Raw genomic sequence first — 19958 nt, 5'->3', positions numbered from 1 at the left:
TTTGCTGAAGAAATTTGTTATCCTGCTTGTAAGGGGTATAAGGAGATTATTACTGATCAGCCTGCTATATCTAAGTCTACATATGTTCCTGTTCCACAGCATGATCATGTACAATCTGCATCGGAACCAATTAGTTCATCTTTTGCTCAAACCAAAGAAAGTGGGGTATCAGCTCATGCAAGCAAGGATAAGGAGAAACAGCCTGACTCTGATGGATTTCTTGATAAAAATAAATCTGCACAGCCCAGGAGTCTTGATGGGCTTGAAGAGGTCATTGATGATATGGCTTATCGTTTTTGGGAGTGTGGTCGTTGTCTTTCAATGGGCCATGATTCCAAGTCCTGTACTAAAAGAGTTCGATGCAGATTCTGTTTCCGTTCGGGTCATTTTAGGAAAACTTGTCTCGACTGGTTAAAGCAAAAAAATATGCAATGGGTCCCAAAAGTTGGTTTGCCTCCCCATATTCCTCCTGATACAGGGCCGTCCGCCGTCTCGACTCCTGAGCCAGGTAGCCAGGACACATTGATTGCGGAAGTAGAGTCTTGTCCGCGCCCGACACCACCGCCGGTGGATCCACCTCGCCGAGTCGCCATGGCTAACTTCGAGCTCAACCCTGCTAGATGGGTTCCGCTTGGCTTCCATATTGTTGATGGAGGTCCGACGAGGCTGCCACGCTCCTTTTACAATGCCACTGTCGCGCCTGCGGTTGCTCATGGTAATTTCTGTGTTGCTCAGCTTAATCCTCCGCCCCAGCAGCAAGATGAAGTCTTCTGGAGGGATATTATTAGGGAGTTTATTGTCAATCATCATCAGCGTGCAGTAGAGAGCATGCAGCCGTGTCTTTTTGGGGTAGGGCTTTTTGAATTGCGAAGCCCTGCTTCAGTGGCGGCTCTAGTTCAGCAACAGCCTTTCGAGATTGCCGATAATGTTCTTGTGAGATTTGTTCATCACAACAGTAGGAATAATCATCGGCTAGTCCAGGGAACAAGGAGGGGCTGGATCATGGTGTTGGGCATTCCTTTCGATTATCGCAATGACTATGACATCTCTAATGCAGTAGCTGCTTTTGGGAAATTTCATCATTGGCATCAGGATGATGTTTTCAAGGAGAGAACCATGATATACATCACTTATGACTCACCAGCTTCTGTGCCTAGAGACATTGTGATCTGAAAGAGACTTGGACAGCTCCCTGTTATGTGATGGGTGCAGATGTTGCTGATGATCTCCCTGCTGATGAAGATCAGATGCCACCAGATGGAAATCCCCACCCACTACCAGGAAATTTAGTGGCTCCAGATAATATGATGGTTTTACCACCTTTCCCACAGCTTGGATGGAACAATGCTCCACTGCATGGGGAGCGAGGTTCGAAATGATCGACGAGGCAACAATGATCAAATGCAGCAACAAGTAGAGCCCCAGGAGCAACCTGAAGAGGAGGTAGTGGATGATTCCATAGTGGTTGATATGTCAGCTACTGAAGGGGTTGCTGATGGTCTTGAAGAAGGGGAAGTGAATCAGCCAGTGATGGAGGGTGCTGCCCTTTTTCAGCAGTTGGTTGGTCAGGAACAAGTTCTCCAGGTAGGGATGGTGCACATTGGACCAATGATGCCACCACACATGATTTTGGATAGACTGATCAATATGGCTCTTCCATATTCTTTCTTTACTCATGTCCCCAAAGCAATCAGCTGTGATCATTTCACATCTGTCTTTGTAACTGAACAACAGCTGTTTTTCAAGGGATCTCTGTCAGTCTCTCTAGGGATACATACACAGGTTGCTAGAAGGCATTGGAGATTGCCATCAGCAAGAAGACAGGTGGCAACTTTGACTGAATGTGAGGAGACTCATGATGTAGCAGTGGCAGATAATGCTCAAGATTCAGTTGACACTGCAGCTATTGAGGGTAAGCAAGATGCAGATGCCCAAAAGACATATTCTCTTGTTTTTTGCTCCACCCCAATCAAGAGTGTGCCTCAGAAGAAGAGGGGTAGGCCTAGGAAATCTGAGCAAGCAGTGGTGGATACAGCATATAGAAGGAGCACCAGAAGTTGTACCAAAAGGGATGGTCATAAGCCTGTTTCTATGTCTGACACAGTCTTTCGTCCAAGAAAGAAGCTCAAGCTTCAGAAGAAGAAAGTGGAGGAAGAGAAGATGGATGTGTCAGGAAGTCAAGATGAAGCCAGTCATGAGTCACAGCAGGACTATAGTGATGATAATACAGTGCAGATCCCCCCAGAGACACTTGTTCATATCATGCAGAGAGTTGGGGTGGCACTTGGTATTGATGCTGACTTGATCACAGAGGAGAAGCTTAAGTCTGACTCCAAGGGCAAGACTTCCAGCAATTCTTCCAATGATAGCTGAAACAATGGAGAAGATGGGGAGTCCATACTTCCTTTGCATAGCTGCTTTTGGTGTTTCTAGTGTCTTTGGTAATGCATTTAGTGAACAGTGTGTATTATCTTGGTATTCTCACTGGTTTTTATCATGTCAGTGCCTGCAGTGTGGGTGTTATGTAAAGCTACTATTATGTTATGACAGTTTCAATCCTTTTGGTAGTGGAGTTGATCTCCTCTACTTATCAACCAACTTTTTCCATGGTTTTCATGAGTAACACAAAAGTGAGGAAATGGAGGATATTATGCTAGAATGTAAGGGGTCTAAATTCTGATAATCATCAAAGGGCACTAAGATCTAAAATTGAACAAAGTCAATGTTCTGTGCTCTGTGTGCAAGAAACCAAGTGTGAAAATATTGATCATAAATTCCTTAGGAAATTTTGCCCAAAGCGTTTTGACTCTTTTGCCTTTTCACCATCTGTGGGTGCTTCAGGAGGGATTCTAGTTGTATGGAACTCTTCTGTTTTTTCTGGTCAATTGATAGAAATTCAGAGATTCTCTGTGGTCATTACATTTACTTCTGTTCACAATAATGACAGTTGGAATTTAGTGTCAGTCTATGGGCCTTGTCAGGGTGTGCTGAGGGACAATTTTGTAACCTGGCTATACAATATACAAATTCCAGTGGGAAGTAATTGGTTGCTAATTGGTGATTTTAATTTTATAAGATCAGAAGAAAATAGAAACAAGCCTGGGGGAGATGTAAATGATATGTTCCTTTTTAATGAAATCATTGGACATTTGGGTCTGCTTGAGTTACCTTTAAAAGGGAGAAGATTTACATGGTCAAATATGCAATCTCAGCCTTTATTGGAGCAACTTGACTGGTTTTTCACTAGTGCTGAATGGATTTCTTCCTTTCCAAATACCACTGTCATGCCTCTTGCTAATACAGCCTCTGATCATGTTCCTTGTGTAATCAACATTGACACTGTCATTCCTAAAGCATCTATATTTAGGTTTGAGAATTTCTGGGTAGATCAGCCAGGGTTCATGGATTGTGTAAAGCAAGCCTGGGAAGTAGATTGTAACAAGAAGTACTCTTCAGCTATAATTGCTGCAAAATTCAAGTCACTTATATATGCTCTGAAGCATTCGCATATGAATTTGTCCCAGTTAAAGGCTCTAATCTAGAACTGCAATAAAGCCATTTTAATTTTGGACAATCTGGAAGAACAGAGGCCTCTTTTTATAACTGAATTTAATTTCAGGAAAATTATCAAACTGCACTTGGAAAAACTTTTAAAGATTGAATGCAATTATTGGAGGAAGAGATGTACTATTAGATGGGTAAAAGTTGGGGAAGATAATACTAAGTTCTTCCATGCAATGGCCACACAGAGAAATAGAAGAAATACTATTTCCATGATCAAAACACCTGATGGTAGAGTGGTAAATGATCATGCTGAAATGGCAGCTTTATTGTGGTCAAGCTACAGAGATAGAATGGGCTGTTCTGAAGGTATTGATATGCAATTTGATCTGCCTAGGTTAATCAATAGAGTACAGGGTTTAGAAGAGATTTCCCAGCCTTTTTTGCAAGAGGAGATTGATCTAGTTCTTAAACAAATGCCACCAGATAAGTCTCCTGGGCCAGATGGCTTCACTGGACTCTTTTTGAAGAGATGTTGGCCCATAATAAAGCAGGACATATGTAAGCTTGTGCATGATTTCCATGAGGGCTCTTTGCAGCTGCAGAATATAAATGAATCTTTCATTACTCTTGTCCCCAAGGTCCATAGTCCTGAGAGTGTAAATGATTTTAGGCCCATCTCTCTTACAAATGCATGCCTTAAATTTCTGACAAAGCTAGTGGCAAACATATTTCAGCAGAGAATTTTATCCTGTGTGCATAAAAATCGAGTATGGATTTATCAAGAGCGTAACAATACAAGATTGTGTGGCATGGACTTTTGAATATTTGTATCAGTGCCATGCTTCAAAAAACCTTTGGTGATCATGAAACTAGACTTTGCTAAAGCCTTTGATACTATTGAGCATGAGGCAATAATCCAAGTGATGTCACATATGGGTTTTGATAGCAAGACCATAAAGTGGATAAAAGATATTCTCTCCTCTGGAACCTCTAAAATTCTACTGAATGGTGTTCCAGGAAAGCAATTTTCCTGCAAGAGGGGTGTCAGGCAGGGTGATCCACTATCACCAATTTTATATGTTCTTGGATCTGAATTGTTGCAACTAGTGATCAATGATGCACTTAGATCTGGCTTATTGTCTTTGCCTATTGAGGTGGGTGATCCTGACTATCTAGTGATACAGTATGCAGATGATACCTTGCTTATTCTGCCAGCCGATATAAACCAAGTTCTTGCTTTGAAAGATATCTTGCACAAATTTTCTGTCTCTACTGGTCTGAAAGTTAATTACCATAAGTCTAGTATGGTTCCAATTAATGTGGCTAGTGAGGAGGTGGCACAATTGGCCACTGCTTTTGGATGTCAAGTTGCCACTCTTCCCTTCACTTACCTGGGGTTGCCTCTGGGAACAGCCAGACCAAAGATTCAACATTTGACACCTATTGTTACAAGATTGGAGAGAAAGCTTACAAGTATTTCTAGCTTTTTATCTCAGGGTGCTAGATTGCAGCTAGTGGATTCTGCTCTGTCTTCGATGTCTACTTTTTTCTTGTGTTCTATCCAGATTCCTCCTGGTATTTTAAATCAGTTGAATAGAATCCTAAGACAGTGTCTTTGGAGGGATAATATTGATACACCAAAGCAGTCATTAGCAGCTTGGGAAATGATATGCAAGCCAAAAAATAAAGGTGGGGTTGGTATTGTTAACTTTCAAAAACGTAATGAGGCGCTGCTGTTGAAATTTCTGGATAAGTTTTACAATAAAGCAGATACACCCTGGGTCAACCTTATATGGAGAACTTACTATCAGGAGTCAGTTCCTCATGCTGAGAATCTATGTGGCTCTTTTTGGTGGAAAGATGTATGTAAGTATTTGGATAAGTACAGGCAGGTGGCTACTATTTTGCCTGGTAAAGGAGATACCTTCTTGTTCTGGTTGGACAGTTGGAAATTTGAGAACTCCAATACTCCTCTAAGTGAAAGATATCCAAGAATTTTCTCTTATGCTCTGGATGACAAGCTTACAGCTGAGGAGGTATATGAAATTGATGATATTACACAGCTGTTCCATCTACCTTTATCTTCACAGGCTTATGAGGAATTGCAGGAGTTAAGTTTTCAAATGAGACGCAATCCTTTGTCAGTGGGAAATGACTCTTGGGTTTATGTATGGGGAAGCACATATACTGCATCAAAGTATTACAAACACATTCATGAGCATATCCAGGTCATTGGCCTTTATAGATGGATTTGGAAGTCCTCTTGCATAATGAAGCATAAGTTTTTTGCATGGCTTTTGATAAGTGACAGGCTGAACACTCGAGACATGTTAAAGCGGAGGCATTGGAAGGTTACAGATGATACTCATTGTGAGTTGTGTTTTGCTAGAGCATACGAGGACATAATGCATTTGTTCTTTGAGTGTAATTTCAGTCAGAGGATATGGACATATTTACAAATTGATTGGTTACAAGGGCAAGATATTCAAACAGGTTGCTACAAGAGCAAGATCTGATTTCGGTAAACCTTTCTTCATGGAGGTGGTGATTTTAGCCTCGCTGGAACATATGGAAGCAACGAAATGAGAAAATCTTTCAGTATCACAGGCCATCTTTTCAAGGGTGGAAGAAGGGTTTTGTACATGATGTATCCATGCTTGTGCATAGGATAAAAAGGAAGCATTTGGATGAATTAGTTGCCTGGATAGGCAGTCTGATTTAGGTTTTGTCTTCTGTTAGCTTTTGTACAGTTAGGTTTAACCTTTTCTTTTTTCTCCTTTCTCCTTTTGTTTTGTACATACTTTTTTGGTTTTAATAAATAACTGTGGGGTTTTTTCCCCACAGTCACAAGGTTCAAAAAAAAAGTTTCTTTTCTTGGATTATTTTCCACCCTCTGATTTTTGGTCACTTGCCTTTTTCTTTCGATCTCATGCCGCCTTTGAAAACGTTGAGGAACCTGCTGGCTCATGGGACCCGCATGTCATCCTCTATGTGCTATAAAAGTTTATTTTCTTGGATTTTTTTCACCCTTTGATTTTTGGCTATTTCCTTTTTCTTTTGATCCCCTGCCGCCTTGGAAACGTTGAGTAAGTTGCTGACTCATGGGACCCACATGTCATCCTCTATGTACAATCAACTTTCTTTTTCTTTTAATCTCAAGCCGCATTTGAAACGTTGAGACCGCTGCTGCTAAATGGGACCCGCATGTCATCCTCTATGTACAATAAAGTTTCTTTTCTTGGATTATCTTTGGCTCCCGATATTTTGTCACTTGCCTTTTTCTTTCGATCTCATGCCGCCTTTGAAACGTTGAGTAAGCTGCTGGCTCATGGGTCCCGCATGTCATCCTCTACGAACAATAAAAGTTTCCTTTCTTGGAGTTATTTTTTACCCCTAATTCCTGGCTATTTGCCTTTTTTTTGATCTCCTGCCCCCTTTGAAACGATGAGGACGCTGTTGGCAGGTCGGTCCCACATGTCATCCTCTATGAACAATAAAAGTTTCCTTTGATGGATTTATTTTGAACCCCTAATTAATTTCTGGATATTTCCTTTTTTTTCCTTTGATCCCCTGCCGCCTTGGAATCGTTGAGGATGCTGCTGCCTCATGGGTCCCGCATGTCATCCTCTCAGAACGGTAAATGTTTCTTTTCTTGGATTTTGTTTACCAAATGATTTTTGGCTTATTTTTTCTTTCGATCTCCTGCCGCCTTTAAAACGTTGAGGACGCTGCTGGCTCACGGGTCCCGCATGTCAGCCTCTATGAACAATATACGCTGAGGATGCTGCTGCCTCATGGGTCCCGCATGTCATCCTCTCAGAACGAAAATGTTTCTTTTCTTGGATTTTTTTCCAACAAATTTTTGATTTATTTTTTCTTTCCATCCCCTGCCGCCTTTAAAACGTTGACGACGCTGCTGGCTCATGGGTCCCCGATGTCAGCCTCCCCGTACAAGAAACATGTGATATCTTGATTATTTTGCAGACAATAAACAGTGTATTGCGCTCTGAGCTATTTCAAACGGATAAATTAAATCTTTATTTTTACATAAACAAACTTATATGTTGAATCTCCTTGTTTTTTGTTTTTGCGAAGCATAGGACTCTCCTGTTTTTTTTTTAGAAAAATCCGAACTTTCCTGTTTTGGAGTAGGCTGAAATTGTACGAGTCAAAAGGCCCAGTAGGATAGTTCGAAGGCCCAGATGTCCAGATGCAGCCCAATTGAAATCTTTCTTTTCTTGGAGTTTTTTCACCCCCTGATTTCTGGCTACTTCATTTTTCTTTTGGTCCTGTGCCGCCTTGGAAACGTTGAGACCGCTGCTGCAAAATGGGACCCGCATGTCATCCTCTATGTACAATAAAATTTCTTTTCTTGGATTATTTTTGGCACTTGTGGGTCCCGCATGTCATCCTCTATGAACCAAAATTCTTTCTATTCTTGGATTTTTTTGACCCCTGATTTCTGGCTACTTCCTGTTTTCTTTTGATCCCTTGCCGCCTTGGAAACGTTGAGACCGCTGCTGCTAAATGGGACCCGCATGTCATCCTCTATGTGCAATCAACTTTCTTTTCTTGGAATTTTTTTTGGCAACTCATATTTGGTCACTTGCCTTTTTCTTTCGATGCCGTGCAGCCTCTCAAACGGTGATACCGCTGCTGCTAAATGGGACCCGCATGTCATCCTCTATGTACTATCAAGTTTCTTTTCTTGAATTATTTTTGGCTCCTGATATTTGGTCACTTGCCGTTTTCTTTCGATCCCGTGCCGCCTCTCAAACGGTGATACCGCTGCTGCTAAATGGGACCCGCATGTCATCCTCTATGTACAATCAAGTTTCTTTTCTTGAATTATTTTTGGCTCCTGATATTTGGTCACTTGCCTTTTTCTTTCGATCTTATGCCACGTTTGAAACGTTGAGGAACCTGCTGGCTCATGGGACCCGCATGTCATCCTCAATGTACTATAAAAGTTCATTTTCTTGGTTTTTTTCACCCTCTGATTTTTGGCTATTTCCTTTTTCTTTTGATCCCCTGCCGCCTTTGAAACGTTGAGGACTCGCTCGGTTCATTGGTCCCACATGTCAGCCTCGTATGAACGATAAAGCTTTCCTTTCTTGGAGTTCTTTTTACCCCTAATTTCCGGCTACTTTCTTTTTCTTTTTATCTCAAGCCGCATTTGAAACGTTGGGACAACTCGCCGCAAAATGGGACCCGCATGTCATCCTCTATGTACAATAAAAGTTTCTTTTCTTGGATTATGTTTCACCCTCTGATTTTTGGTCACTTGCCTATTTCTTTCGATCTCATGTCGCCTTTGAAAACGTTGAGGAACCTGCTGGCTCATGGGACCCGCATATCATCCTCTATGTGCTATAAAAGTTTATTTTCTTGGATTTTTTTCACCCTCTGATTTTTGGCTATTTGCTTTTTCTTTTGATCCCCTGCCGCCTTGGAAACGTTGAGTAAGTCTGCCGACTCATGGGACCCGCATGTCATCCTCTATGTACAATCAACTTTCTTTTTCTTTTGATCTCAAGCCGCATTTGAAACGTTGAGACCGCCGTCTGCTAAATGGGACCCGCATGTCATCCTCTATGTACAATAAAGTTTCTTTTCTTGGATTATCTTTCGCTCCCGATATTTTGTCACTTGCCTTTTTCTTTCGATCTCATGCCGCCTTTGAAACGTTGAGTAAGCTGCTGGCTCATGGGTCCCGCATGTCATCCTCTACAAACAATAAAAGTTTCCTTTCTTGGAGTTATTTTTTGACCCCTAATTTCTGGCTACTTCTTTTTTCTTTTGATCCCCTGCCGCCATTGAAACAATGAGGATTCTGCTGGCTCATGGGTCCAACATGTCAGCCTCTATGAACAATAAACCTTTCCTTTCTTGGAGTTATTTTGACCTCTAATTTCTGGCTATTTTACCTTTTTTTTAAATCATGTGTCGCCTTGGAAACGTTGAGGATGCTGCTGCCTCATGGGTCCCGTATGTCATCCTCTCAGAACGATAAATGTTTCTTTTTTTGGAAATTTTTTCAACTGATTTTTGGTTTATTTTTTTCTTTCGATCCTCTGCCGTCTTTAAAACGTTGACGACGCTGCTGGCTCATGGGTCCCCGATGTCAGCCTCCCCGTACAAGAAACATGTGATATCTTGACTATTTTGCGGACATAAACAGTGTATTTCGCTCTGAGCTATTTCAAACGGATAAATTAAATCTTTATTTTTACATAAACAAACTTATATGTTGAATCTCCTTGTTTTTTGTTTTTGCGAAGCATAGGACTCTCCTGTTTTTTTAGAAAAAACCGAACTTTCCTGTTTTGGAGTGGGCTGAAATTGTACGAGTCAAAAGGCCCAGTAGGATAGTTCGATGGCCCAGATGTCCAGATGCAGCCCAATTGAAATCTTTCTTTTCTTGGTTTTTTTCACCCCCTGATTTCTGGCTACTTCATTTTTCTTTTGGTCCTGTGCCGCCTTGGAAACGTTGAGACCGCTGCTGCAAAATGGGACCCGCATGTCATCCTCTATGTACAATAAAATTTCTTTTCTTGGATTATTTTTGGCACTCATGGGTGATACGTCTCAAACGTATCTATAATTTCTTATGTTCCATGCTACTTTTATGATGATACTCACATGTTTTATATACATTATATGTCGTTATTATGCATTTTCCGGCACTAACCTGTTGACGAGATGCCGAAGAGCCGATTCTGTCGTTTTCTGCTGTTTTTGGTTTCAGAAATCCTAGTAAGGAAATATTCTCGGAATTGGACGAAATCAACGCCCAGGGGCCTATTTTTCCACGAAGCTTCCAGAAGTCCGGAGAGGAAATGAAGTGGGGCCACGAGGCGACGACACGCCAGGGTGGCGCGGCCCAGCCCCTGGCCGCGCGGCCCTGTTGTGTGGGCCCCTCGTGACGCCCCCTGACCTACCCTTCCGCCTACATATAGTCTTCGTCGCGAAACCCCCAGTACCGAGAGCCACGATACGGAAAACCTTCCAGAGACGCAGCCGCCGCCAATCCCATCTCGGGGGATTCAGGAGATCGCCTCCGGCACCCTGCCGGAGAGGGGAATCATCTCCCGGAGGTCTCTTCATCGCCATGATCGCCTCCGGATCGATGTGTGAGTAGTTCACCCCTGGACTATGGGTCCATAGCAGTAGCTAGATGGTCGTTTTCTCCTAATTGTGCTATCATGTTCGATCTTGTGAGCTGCCTATCATGATCAAGATCGTTTATTTGTAATCCTACATGTTGTGTTTGTTGGGATCCGATGGATATTGAATACTATGTCAAGTTGATTATCAATCTATCATACATGAGTTGTTTATGTTCTTGCATGCTCTCCGTTGCTAGTAGAGGCTCTGGCCAAGTTGATACTTGTGACTCCAAGAGGGAGTATTTATGCTCGATAGTGGGTTCATGCCTCAATTAAATCTGGGACAGGGACAGAAAGTTCTAAGGTTGTGGATGTGCTGTTGCCACTAGGGATAAAACATCGATGCTTTGTCTAAGGATATTTGTGTTGATTACATTACGCACCATACTTAATGCAATTGTCTGTTGCTTGCAACTTAATACCGGAAGGGGTTCGGATGATAACCCGAAAGTGGACTTTTTAGGCATAGATGCATGCTGGATAGCGGTCTATGTACTTTGTCGTAATGCCCTGATTAAATCTCATAGTACTCATCATGATATATGTATGTGAATTGTTATGCCTTCTTTATTTGTCAATTGCCCAACTGTAATTCGTTCACCCAACATGCTATTTATCTTATGGGAGAGACACCACTAGTGAACTGTGGACCCCGGTCCTATTCTTTACATCTGAAATACAATCTACTGCAATACTTATTCTTTACTGTTCTTCGCAAACAATCATCTTCCACACAATACGGTTAATCCTTTGTTCACAGCAAGCCGGTGAGATTGACAACCTCACCGTTACGTTGGGACAAAGTACTTTGGTTGTGTTGTGCAGGTTCCACGTTGGCGCCGGAATCCCTGGTGTTGCGCCGCACTACACTCCGCCACCAACAACCTTCAACGTGCTTCTTGGCTCCTACTGGTTCGATAAACCTTGGTTTCTTTCTGAGGGAAAACTTACTGCTGTGCACATCACACCTTCCTCTTGGGGTTTCCAACGGACGTGTGTCTCACGCGCATCAATGGGTCCCGCTTGTCATCCTCTATGAACCAAAATTCTTTATATTCTTGGATTTTTTTGACCCCCTGATTTCTGGCTACTTCCTTTTTTCTTTTGATCCCTTGCCGCCTTGGAAACGTTCAGACCGCTGCTGCTAAATGGGACCCGCATGTCATCCTCTATGTGCAATCAACTTTCTTTTCTTGGAGTTTTTTGGCACCTCATATTTGGTCACTTGACTTTTTCTTTCGATCCCCTGCCGCCTCTCAAACGGTGATACCGCTGCTGCTAAATGGGACCCGCATGTCATCCTCTATGTACTATCAAGTTTCTTTTCTTGAATTATTTTGGCTCCTGATATTTGGTCACTTGCCTTTTTCTTTCGATCCCGTGCAACCTCTCAAACGGTGATACCGCTGCTGCTAAATGGGACCCGCATGTCATCCTCTATGTACTATCAAGTTTCTTTTCTTGGATTATCTTTGCCTCCTGATATTTTGTCACTTGCCTTTTTCTTTCGATCTCATGCCGCCTTTGAAACGTTAAGGACCCTGCTGGCTCATGGGACCCACATGTCAGCCTCTGTGAACAATAAACCTTTCCTTTGTTGGATTTATTTTTGTCCCCTAATTTCTGGCTATTTGCCTTTTTTCGATCCCCTGTCGCCATAGAAACAATGAGGACGCTGCTGTAAAATGGGTCCCAGATGTCATCCTCTCGGAACGATTAATGTTCCCTTTCTTGGATTTTTTTTACTCGTGATTTCTAGAAAATTGACTTTTTCTCTGGATCCCCTGCCGTCTTGTTAACGTTGAGGATGCTTGCTGCAAATGGGTCCCATATGTCAGCCTCAATGTACAATGAACGTTTCCTTTATTGAATTATTTTTGGCCTCTGGTTTATGGCTGATTGGCTTTTTCTTTGGAACCCCTGCAGCCTTTGAATAGTCGAGGACGCTGCTGGCAAATGGGTCCCATATGTCATACTCTTTGAACGACAAAAGTTTCCTTTCTTTCATTATTTTTGGCCCCCAAATTTCTTCCTACTTGGCTTTTTCTTTGGATCCCCTGCCGTCTTCAAAACTTTGAGGCCGATGCCGCAAATTGGGTCCCATATGTCATCCTCTCTGAACTATAAAATTTTCCTTTCTTGGATTTTGTTGACTCTCGATTTACGGCTACTTGGCTACTTGGATTTTTCTTTGGGTCCCATATGTCAGCCTCCATGTAGACGAAATGTGTCATATCTCAGATATACTATATGGTTCAAAATGTTGCACTGGTTCACAACGGGTTTATCTTTATTTTGCAGACTTCAATACAATCTCTATCGCTCTAAGATCTTCAAGTTGATAGAATAAATCATAAAACTTTTCAGAATTTTAAAATTTCAAAATCTACTTTTTTGATAATTTTTTTCCAAAATACAGTGATCCATGCAGGGTATGGAGTGATCAAGATTTTTCACACAGGGTATGGTTTCAAAAATTGCAACCCCCAATAATACAAAAGAAATACTTTAAAAACAACTTGTACGTAGAATGTCCCTGTTTTTTTGTGGTGAATCATAGTATCCGTGTTGCATTAGAAAAGGGGCCGAAAGTGTTTGAGTTGCCCGTTTGTAGTTATTGGGCATTATAGTCCGAGTAAGTAGGCCCACATCAATTACCATGTAGACGGCAACCCAAAAGGGGAAATTTTGGCCCAAGTGGGGGAAGTTGTAATTTTTTTTCTATTGGTAAGGTTAGCCTCACACACAAAAAATGTCTGGTTACATGGGGCAGTGCTGGAAGCCTGATCGTTACTGAAGGTTGCACATTTGCGCCTAATATGCTTGTCAGCAGGAGGTTTGCTATTTGTTGGAAAACTATTGAAGGGGAGTTTGTTGGTGCATGCATACGTTCGCGAGGAACCAAATGCAGCATTTTGACTTCACCAGACAACTGAACAACATGTGTTCTTCACAATACAGCCAACACAAGCATTAACTAATGTAACTAGAGACATTGAGTACAGATTGAGCCTTCATGTTTAACATAACATTGTGTGTGGAGGAGCCACGCACATAGTATATAAGAGTACCATCATGTTGACCACAAATGCATCATCGAAGAGAGTGGTAAAATATACTTATTGACCACCTCTCTACAAAAAAGTGGTAATTAGAACCGAACATGCACCACCTTATTTGAGCTGTGATCCATATTGTTCCTCCAGTGGTGCATGATTGCCTTTACACTTGATGACCTTCTCGCAGTTGTCATGATCAAATACAAGCACCTTCAAGGATCTGGTGTCAATCATGTTGAATACCGTGAAGTATCCTATCTTCAAGTCATGTGCTGTGACAAACGCTGACCAGCGTGCGTCCATAACAATCTTGCCGTCTTCCTCCTTCAGGCCGACCTCCCAGATGCAATCGGTGGAGATCTTCAGCTTGATGGTCTCTGGCCACAAACCTTCAAACCAGGGCTTAAAAGCACCGGGGATGAGCCCATCCGAGTAACTTGCGGAAGCTGTCGGGGCGGGTCCGCTCCATCGGCGTTTGGTGGCCTGATCATCAGGGCAGCTCCCTTTTTTTCGAAGATGAGCTCTCTACAAGCTTGATCTTGTTGCCTGAACAATGCAACAACAAAAATGGACCCAAATGGTATACTTATGAAGCCCACAATCTGAACATTATGCCTCTGGATCTAGTTTGGCTAATTCGTAGGAACGGTATATCAGCTTCAACTCATAAAGCTGGGAAAAAACTAAGCAACAGGAATAGAACTATAGATAGCATGGCATGGTGGATGCATAGCCCATGTTTGCAAATAGTTTGTGGGTAGCCCACACTTGCAAGTTCATATCAACAATTATTTTCCCCGGAAATTATTGTATTGCAATTTCGACGATTCGCACTTGATCATACTTTTCATCGGTTGCCCAGTTTGGCTGACCGGATTGTTTATTCGCTAGTGTCCTCCTTCCTAGACACCCAAGTCCATCATCATGGGCACTGACAAGGTGTAATATAAGATATATGCCACAAAAATAATACGTAGGATTGATAATGAAAATAAGTTTCCAATGGTCCGTGTCCAACAAGGGACGAGTAGTTTCTCTCCACTTCATCCCGACGTGTGTGGTGAGCAAGCCCTCCCATCGGTATCGGAGGAATTTAATTTGACAAGGGCTACGAGGAAGACATCACCAAGAAAGGGTGATGCATGTCTCCTTCAACAAACACAGCGAGTACATGTCCGAAGCAAGTACATGAACACAAGTACACCACCATAATAATACTACATGAACACAAGTGATGCCGTCGGTTGGGGAGGCCTAAATAAAACTTAAACTTAATCCTAATCTAATGGACGTCGGTTGGGGCGCGCGACGGGTCTGCCTCGTCCTCGTTCTTCGCCTATGCCGCCTACGTCCGTGCCCGCTTCTCGTCCCGGGCTTCGCGACGGGGGCGGCGCCGGGGTATTCTTGCGTATGGAGCTGAATACCCAAGATTTTGACAAAACCTTAGAATTTCCTCATAAATCAGGGAAAAATTTGGCAAATACATGAGGATTTTGGCAAAATGAATACACAGGTTGAAAATGAATACCCATCACTTCATCACTGGCGCAACCACTGTTCGCGCTTCAGGCGTTGGAGCATGGCGGACGCCGTCAAAAGACCTTGCCGGCGGCGCTGTCCCAGCGGTTTAGTCCTTTGCCGAGAAATCTCCTTCTGGAAGAAGAGTATCGCTTGCTGGCGGGCGAACGCCTCATAATGGCGATGAGCCCTGTCCTCGCAGAACTTCCGTTGGGAAGCCTCCAAGATCCGGAGGTCGTGCTCGCTGTACTCCTCCTTCAACCGTGGGTCCTCGTCGTTATCGGAGCTGTACTCCGCGTCGGACTGCGGCTCCGGCTCCGGCTCCGGCTGCGATGGTGGTGGAGGCTGCGCGCGGACTTTGAGGCCAAGCCTACAGAACCTCGTCTTCCGATGGCGCGGCATTTTTGAGGTGGAGAGGAGAGAATGGAGCGTAAGCGGTGGTGGAAATGAGAGGATAGCACCGCGGGGGTGGACGGCGTAGTAGGTACTTTATGCTGGTGGTAGGCAACTGATGTCTACGGGTGCTTCTATTCTTGTAGACAGTGTTGGGCCTCCAAGAGCAGAGGTTTGTAGAACAGCAGCAAGTTTCCCTTAAGTGGATCACCCAAGGTTTATCGAACTCAGGGAGGAAGAGGTCAAAGATATCCCTCTCATGCAACCACTGCAACCACAAAGCAAGAAGTCTCTTGTGTCCCCAACACACCTAATAGGTGCACTAGTTCGGCGAAGAGATAGTGAAATACAAGTGGTATGAATGAATATGAGCGAGTAGTACGGCGCGAGAAAAGTGCTTGCTGGCGTGCGGTTGATGGTAGTAATATTGCGAGCGAGTATAAATGCGGTAAAACGAGTAAACAAGCAGCGATAGCGATATTTAGGAACAAGGCCTAGGGATCATACTTTCACTAGTGGACACTCTCAACATTGATCACATAACAGAATAAATAGATAGATGCTAGACTCTACACCCTCTTGTTGGATGATGAACACCACTAGCTGTGTAGGATTACACGAACCCTCAATGCCGGAGTTAACAAGCTCCACAATATTCAATGTTCATATTTAAATAACCTTAGAGTGCATGACGAGATCAACATAACCAAACCAAGTACTAACATAGCATGCACACTCGTCACCTTCACACTACGAAAGGAGGCATAGATCACATCAATACCATCATAGCAATAGTTAACTTCATAATCTACAAGAGATCACAATCATAGCCTACGCCAAGTACTACACGACGCACACACTTGTCACCATTACACCGTGCGGGAGGAATAAACTACTTTAATAACATCACTAGAGTAGCACACATATAAATTGTGATACAAAACACATTGCAATCATAAAGAGATATAAATAAGCACTTCACTATGCCATTCATAACGGTGAATAAGTATTCACGTGAAATATAGCCTAAGAGACCCACACGGTGCACACACTCGTCACCTTTACACACGTGGGACAAGGAGTCTCCGGAGATCACATAAGTAAAATCCACTTGACTAGCATAATGACATCTAGATTACAAGCATCATCATATGAATCTCAATCATGTAAGGCAGCTCATGAGATTATTGTATTGAAGCACATAGGAGAGAGATGAACCACATAGCTACCGGTACAGCCCCGAGCCTCGATGGACAACTACTCCCTCCTCATGGGAGACAACAGCGTTGATGAAGATGGCGGTGGTGTCGATGGAGAAGCCTTCTGGGGGCACTTCCCCGTCCCGGCGGCGTGCCGGAACAGAGACTCCTGTCCCCCAGATCTTGGCTTCGCGATGGCGGCGGCTCTGGAAGGTTTCTCGTACCGTGGCTTTTTCGTCGAACGTAATAGGGTTTTCGCGACGGAGGCTTTAAGTAGGCGGAAGGGCAAGGTCGGTGGAGTCACGAGGGACCCACACAACAGGGCGGCGCGGGCCCTAGCCTGGCCGCGCCGCCTTAGTGTGGCGCCACCTCGTGGCCCCACTTCGTATCTCCTCCGGTCTTCTGGAAGCTTCGTGTGAAAATAGGACCATGGGCGTTGATTTCGTCCAATTCCGAGAATATTTCCTTACTAGGATTTCTGAAACCAAAAACAGCAGAAAACAGCAGCTGGCCCTTCGGCATCTCGTCAATAGGTTAGTTCCGGAAAACGCATAATAATGACATAAAGTATGCATAAAACATGTAGATATCATCAATAATGTGGCATGGAACATAAGAAATTATCGATACGTCGGAGAAGTATCAGCAACTATCCTCATTTACGGCGGCGTAGGCGACTGGACGCCGCGTGTCCGGCCGCTGCCCTCATGGCCGCCTAGGTTTAGGCGCGGGAGACCATTAAACGCCGGGGACTACCAACCTTCCCGCGTCGCCTTTGATGCGAACAGTCGCGTCCTCCCGCTGACAAGGCGGCCCCACACGCAAAAACCGTCGTGCCGCGAGGCGCCGACGCGCCCGATTCGCGCCCTTCGCCGGTGTGAGCCCAAAAAATGCAACTACTACTACTGTACTAGCGTATAGGGTGAGCATGCCCTCCCATCAGTATCAGAGGAATTTGACAAGGGCTACAGGACGACTAGTTACATCACCAAAAAAGGTGATGCATGTCTCCTTCACATGGTCTTCTTATGTCATATAGTAAGGCACTAGCAATGATCGACGCGGCGTGTCTAACTAATATACTCCCTCTATCTCAGAGCTTAAGGCGTAAAAATAAATTCGATTTTTGATCAAAGCATAAGGCGTAGGGTGAACTCTATCCTATTTCTACCGAAGATGCCCCTCTCAGCCGTTTCTCGTTTGCTAAAAACAAGGAGACGATTGACCCAGCTATGGCATGCACACGGTATTCACGCTGAATTAACTCCTCCTCCAGTCAATCTCCTCTAAAACCGGTTCCTCATTGGTTGTATACGGTGCATGCATGATATGGTAGTTAACGAGGAGTCTGGTGCGGCTACTTTAGGGAAGAGAGAGAAATACGGAGTAAAAGGAGTGAGTTATTAGAGATTTATGAGGGGCAAGTATGGAAGCTAATTTGCACGCCAACCCTACTTAATCCTAGCGCCAATTTATTTACACCTTAAGCTGTGAGATGGAGTAAATGTTTAGCAGTTGTAAATATTTATGGGCTTTTCATCAGCAATGATGATGGCACAACATGAAGTGAAGTTTAGCAGTTGTAGCATGATTTTTTTTTGAATAAATGATGCTCAAACTCACCGATTCTCAAACTGCCCTTACAACGTTAAGGGAGCTGATATTAGGCACATACCCACTTTCCCTAAGCCCTGAGACAACGCAATCAAACATCATGCTATCCGGAAGTCGGAAACAATCTCAACTCGTGAAGAGATCAACATTTAATTTAACAAAACTGTCTAATCCCGATGTGTAGAGAATGAATCCGTTGCACATATTGCTGCAACTCATAAATAGATCACAACACAACTTCAGGATTATTTTTTACGAACACAATTTTGTGATGCCATTTGTTATCACTCCTTGGTGTGTATCTTGTGCGATATCGGTTAAATTGCTAGGCCATCTACTAATACTGATGGTTCATGTCTCCAGTTGTGAAAGTAAGAGTTCATATACTTAGCCAAATGCTCAGCTAGCTACCCCATGTAGGAAACTGACCGTGGGAAGGTAATTGCATCCTTCTCAGAATTTGATCTATTAAAAGACATCTGAAAACAAAAGACGGCTACCCTGAAGTAATTGAGTGTAAGATGAAATACTAAAATTGCTACACCAGCAAAAGTGGACAATTGCCTCATCTAAGCTGGTCTAGTGTACATCCATGTTTAACATGTGAAGATGTGAGCGTATGAATTAGTAGCCAAAAACAACAGACTATTTTCAGGGAAAGCACGACAAAGTAAATGCAGATAATTCTACTTTAGCAATCGTCTCACCTTGACACATGTAATATGAACTATAGTTTCATGAACAGTAATTAGTAAGAACAGAGAAAAGTAACAGCTGCCTTAGTTGATATAATCTAAAAATAGTAGCTGCCCATTTCAGCTAATGATTTGTCCAGATGAAAAGCCCAACAGGAAACTAAGCATCAGAAACGTCTCAATAATATATAGAAACTAACTCTACATCAGGATAAGAATGAATTCAGTAGCTAACTCTATTTGAGTCCTTCTGTTACTTCGACTGATGTTTACATACTAAAGTGGTACTGCAATCATGTTTCTGTGACTGACATCGAGCATTCTTGCAGTTTTAGCATTTGTGTCATCTAGGTTATTATTGATGCGTAGCTAATAGTGTAGTGAATGGAAATTGGACCGACCTTTTTTTTCTCTGCAAATGATGGATATACCTTCTTTTTCTCGAATACACACCAAACGGTGTCATCTGTATTAGAAGAATGCACTAAAGTAGTGCAAATACAACTCTCAAAGAAATATCAAAAAGAAAAGAAGAAAAATGAAGCAAAAAACTTCTAAGCTAGGCTATGTAGAATCTAAAACGTGTCCAGTTGGGTCATTAGACTGGCACATTGTACATCCCTGCACCCATCACAAGAAACAGTGTGAAGACCAGAGCCTGAAGCAGTGTCTACACCCAAACAATTCAGATATGAACAACAATTGACAATACAAAACATATTAAATCATGCCAACGTTACCGCAACCGTCCGTGGCTGAGCATTGCTAGATTCAGGCTCAATAGTATTGCTTCATGTTGCCGTATGA

This window comes from Lolium rigidum, chromosome 3, assembly GCF_022539505.1.
Source record: "Lolium rigidum isolate FL_2022 chromosome 3, APGP_CSIRO_Lrig_0.1, whole genome shotgun sequence".
NCBI classification, from domain to species: domain Eukaryota; kingdom Viridiplantae; phylum Streptophyta; class Magnoliopsida; order Poales; family Poaceae; genus Lolium; species Lolium rigidum.
The sequence above is the reverse complement of the archived record's forward strand: the minus strand, read 5'-3'. Positions refer to the sequence as shown.